Genomic DNA, 5,513 nt, shown 5'->3' on the forward strand with positions numbered 1-5,513 from the left:
AAAACCGAATACCGGCTTCGGGACAATCAGAATACTTCGTCACAGACAATGCACCGGAAGGCTGGAAGGTCGATCGCACCGGTTGTGGGAGAGCTGGTTGGTTGTGACATGGAAGTGTCTGCAGTGTGCGGGACCAGACTGCTTCCACACATCGACAATGAATGTCCCACCCTTTACTTGGGAAAAGTACAACTGAGAGTGGACACGTTCCATCCCGGACAGAGCAATCTGAAGCTTTAACTGACTGACACCCTGGTTTGGGATGTCTTGCAGTGTGTAATTGCGTCAGTCTCTGTGGCGCAATGGGTTAGCGCGTTCGGCTGTTAACCGAAAGGTTGGTGGTTCGAGCCTACCCAGGGATGAAGTATTTAACTGTTTATCCCCGAGGATTCGGTGCTGCACGATTCCAGCTTGTCATTGTGCGTTTTGGCTGCGCGAATATATTCCACAAACATTGCCAGCTGTGCTGTTATCCAGTGAGTTCCCACTCCAATATTTTTATGAGCATTCAGTTTGAGTGTATACTGAACTGAACAGAGATATCAGAAAATTTAACAAGGTTGTGGGACATTGTTTTTTGTTAATATTGAACCACTAATATGAATAAATCCATTTCTTCAAATATTTAAGGGAACATGTGTTCAAAATGTTTCCGCGCAGTTTTGAACCAGGGACATTTGGCGTGTGAGGTGAGTCTAATAACCACTACATTACGGAAACACTACAGCAATGTTCGGAACATAACCAGAGCTTTAACGTACACAGCTGGCCTGTACTTCAGGAGCTGGTTTTATGAGAATAGAGTGATGGTGCTATATTTAGGAAGGCTGTGAGTGTGGCAGGAATTGATCTCGTGTTTCCCAGACTTTACACATAGGAACAGGAGGTGGTCATTTAGCAGCGAGTGGTTAGGATCTGGAATGCACTGCTTGAAAGGATGGTGGAGGCAGACTCAATTTTATCTTTCAAACGGGAGCTGGATCAGTGTCTGAAGGAAAAACAATTGCAGGAAAATGGCGGGGGAGTGGGATTCGCTGAGAGTCGGCACGGGCTCGACGGGCCGAATGGCCTTCCGTGCTGAAACCATTCCATGATTCTATAAGTTAGTGGCACATTTCATAGTGTGGGTGGAAGCAGAACATTGCAAAGGGACATGGATTGAGTCGGCAAAACTAGAGGCATCTGATTCAGGAGATTCGGGGGGCGCGGAAATTCGGAAGTTTAATGACTTTGAAAGGAACATTTTTGTTTTGTGCAGTTACGGTCAGAGAAATGTTTGTGAAAGGAATTTTTTGAACAGAGAAATGCAGCATTTAAGCTTCTGCCTTCACACTTCTTCCTGGGTGTCGGGGTCACATTTCTTTTCGATGTTATTCTTCTCAAAAAGGAGTTAGATGTAGTCCTTTAGACTAGGGGGATCAAGGGCTATGGCGAGAAAGCAGGAATGGGCTATTGAAGTTGCATGTTCAGTCATGAACTCATTGAATGGCGGTGCAGGCTCAAAGGGCCGAATGGCCTACCCCTGCACCTATTTTCTATGTTTTCTCTGTTTCTTGAATTTATATTTCCTTTGGTGTTTCACAATAACCAGACCTTTGCTCTAAAGTCTTTCTCACTGTTTGCCCAGTCTCCTTTTGATGTTACCAGCAATGAACATTTTGAACCAGACACCAAAAACACACTGTGCAAATTGGGACATGCTTTAACAGTTAACGTGGGGCTCGAACCCCCAAATTCGAGATTCAGATTCTCATGCTCGACCGATTGATCTCACGGGGCTTCTACCAAATAGACGTTTTTGTCGTTGATTGCAGCCAGGTGCCTGTTGGCTCCGCCCCAGATGTTTAAACTTGCTCTCAAGGAACTGCCAGGATCTGCTTGAATGGTGGACCAGGCTCGAGGGGCCGAATGGCCTACTCCGGCCCCTAATCCTTACATGTTTATGACCTTATGACCTTTCACAGGAGAACAAACTCGCCCCTGGACATGCATGAGGAGATAGCTCCAGAAAATATTCCCACCCGGTGAGCTTTCGCGTGTGAGGCGAACGTGTTAACCGCTACACTGCGGAAACATCTCCACTTTCAGCACCAGGTCAGACGGAAGTATGAAGCGAGCAGGTGAACTGCTGAATCCCACTTTGAAGGAGTTGATCGTGGTGTCAAACAATGAGTTTCACTTAATGATTAAAAATAAGAAATGTCAGATTTAAACACAGACCTCGAGAGAAGACTGCAACCTGAACACAGCACCTGAGACCGCTCGGCCATCCTGACTATTTAATGCTGTATGTGGCCATCTGCAGGTTTATTTTGAACTGTTGTGTCCTGTCACATGAAATAAATGAGGGCAGCAGGCGTATCTCTGTCTGACACCGGGGAAACAGTGAGACAAACCTTGGAGCAAGGGTCTGGTTATTGCCAAACAGCAAAGAATATATTAATTCTGGAAGAACAATATCTAAAAGTACAGTAACCCTGATGTGATTGAAACACGCTACCTTCGGAACTGAAATCAGTCACGCTACCATTGCGCCACGAGGTCTACATGATAAGACTCAGATGTTCGTCGATATGAAGGTGTCACAATACAAGGAGCTTTAAAATCTCCGCCCATTCCCACCTGGTGTCAGAAGCAGCGCTCACCTCCCAGTCACTGTATGTTTTTTTCTTAAACTTTTGTGTTGCTTTCACGGGAAAGCATCATTAATTAACCCCTCACCTTCTTTTGCACAATGAAAGAAATGCTACCTGAGGGACAGTCGATACTTCAATCATTTGTCCTGTGCTTTGGGGAGCGGGCAGGGAAGTGGACCTGAGTCTATGATCGCATCGACCATGATCGTATTAAATGGCGGAGCAGGCTCGAGGGGCGTATGGCCGAATCCTGCTCCTATTTCTTATGTTCTTATGTTCTTCTGCATATTAACCCATTTTACACACTGTATTTTAGGATCTGGTTCAAAATCTTCATTGCCGATGACATCAGGAATCTGGGGCAACTTTTGTCAAATTTAACAGCACCAGTTATTCCAACCATGCACAGAAAATATAATCAGTAGTGAAGATAAAAGCCCATGGTGCTCATTTTCAGATTCAACGCAGTAGGATTTCAAATAAAGTTTAAGAATTTTACAGTGAAAAGATTTGGAATTGTTATTGTATTTGTGTCTGTAATTAAACTTTGTGGCGTCTGACTCCCGTTCATGCCTCTGCTGAATATGAAAGGAGAGTTTGACGTTGACCAGACTGCACTGCCCCTGATATTTGTGAGCTCATCCTTGAAATTCAGTGGTTTCTCACCTTTTGATGGGCTGCAGTGTAGCGGATATCACGTTGGCGTCACACACGAAATGTACCCGGTGAATCCGTTTTCTCTCACTGAAAGTTATCTATTTATTGAAGTGAAATAAAGAGCACTTCAGGAATAAGGGATCACTTTTGCCAGGAGAATAAATAGCAAATAAAAACAGCAAATGCTGGAAATCTCAGCAGGTCAGGCAGCATTTGCCAGGAGACGAAACTCGCCTCTGATTGTTCCTCGATAGCAAGTTAAAACATAATGCTCCTTCCCGGGATTGAACCTCATACCTTTCATGTGTAATACAAACGTGATAAGCACACGTGATAACCACTACACGACAGAAACCTCTGGCACAGCTGGCACAACAGAGGGGAGTTGACCAGTGAGCTCCCTCTGTGCTGATCGGGAATGTGTCGGCTCACCTTAAACAACTTCTGTCCCACACTGAAAGTTCTCAATCCTTCTCCTCCACTGCCCTTTACAGAAATGTCACGGAACACCCAGCCACCGTGTTCACTTCCACATCCTCACAGTGGGGCCACAGAGGCTCCTACCCTCTCCCCGCGATCAGCGAACTCGCCGAGTTTACAAAATTAAACCCGGAACACGTGCCCGGCAAAGGGCAGGAGAAGCCAGATCGTCTGTAAGATCGGTCTATCACAGAAAGTATTGGTATTCATGGTGATTACAGCAATTATTAATCGTCTCACAGAAGTCAATTATTTTTACGCAATGAATTGATCGACAATTGAAACCAGGTTAGTGTACCGGATCTTAACTCCTCGACCACCAGGGAACAGTTATGATACATGTAGATATATTTATATACATTCTTATTTGAACCTGAATATCAACGGCGAGCTACCTAGACCTCATGGTGCAACGGTAATGCGTCTAACTTTGAGTGAGAGAAATTGTTCCACAGTGACACCCATTTCACTTTTGTTCCCTTTTAAACGCTAGAAACTGAGACATGGGGAATAAATAGAGAAATAAAAGCACAGGGATATAGGCAAGAGGAAGAGAGAAGGGGAAAGATACTGCCCCCACCCAGAACTAATGCAGAAACCCCTCTGCTGCGCTCGGGGTGGCCACCCGCAGCCTGGATACACTAACGGGAGAACACCAGCGGCAGGTTGGGGCAATAAAAGGAACGGCGAGCGGCCCTGGGAGCAGCTTGGAGGTCCCGCGAGACTACTCCAGGGAGCAGCGCGAGCTGGTGCAGGAGGGCAGCGGCAGCGAAGTGTGATGTCATCAAGGTCCAGGTCGGTGAGTGGAGCGTGGGCAGATACAGCAGGAGCGGTGAGATCGGGGCGAAGGAGCGGCGAGAGACTGTGGAGGGATGTGATCAGGTCCCAGGGGAGGCATGAGTTCGGGGCCAGTGGCCCAGGATTAGCACGGGCCAACCCACACTGCGATATATGTGTGCACAGGGTCCGTGCAGCAGAAATGGTCTCCAGTCGACCTGCTTAACTCTTGCCACTGGACCAAGACCTCGCTCTGTCAAGCCCGTGTGATGGCTGTGATGCAACGGCCACCACACGATAAAAAAATCCACGCACAGATATCTTCCACCCATCGGGATGTTGTTCGAGTCCTTCATTGAAACACCTGTGAACTCATCCTTTTTCGGCGTGGAAGCACGTCATCCTCGTTTCGAGGGACCGCCTATGATGACGGTGATGATGGATACATTAACGTCCCAACAGCTCATTGAGTGCAGGAGTGCGACCGTGCGGCACTTCAGAAAACATGTCGAAAAGGCAAAGTCACTGATTCCGTCTCATGTGCTCCTCCGATCAAGAATAACAACACACACTAAAAATGCTTCAATAATGGTTACACTTTATCTCTGTGCAGCCTCGACAGTCTAAAGACACCACAACGGTAGTGTGAATTCATTCTTCCCATCAAAGTTCTATTTGTGCTCCTTTGTTGTGGCAACTCTTGATTGCAGTCACCAAGATATCCCTTGAGATTTCGGGTAAAACTCATTCTTTTCCTTTGGCAATGCTTTTAATAATCTGAGAAGATTTGACTGGAGGTTTATTAACAGATAGCACTTCGTAAGGCCTTTATCTCCATATTTTCTAAGCAGTTGGCTCGTTGGTCTAGTTGTATGATTCTCACTTTGGGGTTGTTACTTGAAATTTGCGAGAGATCCCAGGCGAGCCCTTTTTTTGCTGTGAATTTTGAATTTGCATCGAACT

At 46.2% G+C, this 5,513-nt stretch overlaps 1 non-coding gene across 1 annotated transcript; it reads left to right on the plus strand.

The window, feature by feature from the left end:
- The first annotated feature begins 288 nt into the window (after positions 1 to 288).
- On the plus strand, positions 289 to 362 carry trnan-guu (transfer RNA asparagine (anticodon GUU)). The gene has a single exon. It is a non-coding gene; the product is annotated as a tRNA-Asn (tRNA).
- Positions 363 to 5,513: the final 5,151 nt, after the last annotated feature.

Source organism: Pristiophorus japonicus, unplaced genomic scaffold (assembly GCF_044704955.1).
Source record: "Pristiophorus japonicus isolate sPriJap1 unplaced genomic scaffold, sPriJap1.hap1 HAP1_SCAFFOLD_42, whole genome shotgun sequence".
NCBI classification, from domain to species: domain Eukaryota; kingdom Metazoa; phylum Chordata; class Chondrichthyes; family Pristiophoridae; genus Pristiophorus; species Pristiophorus japonicus.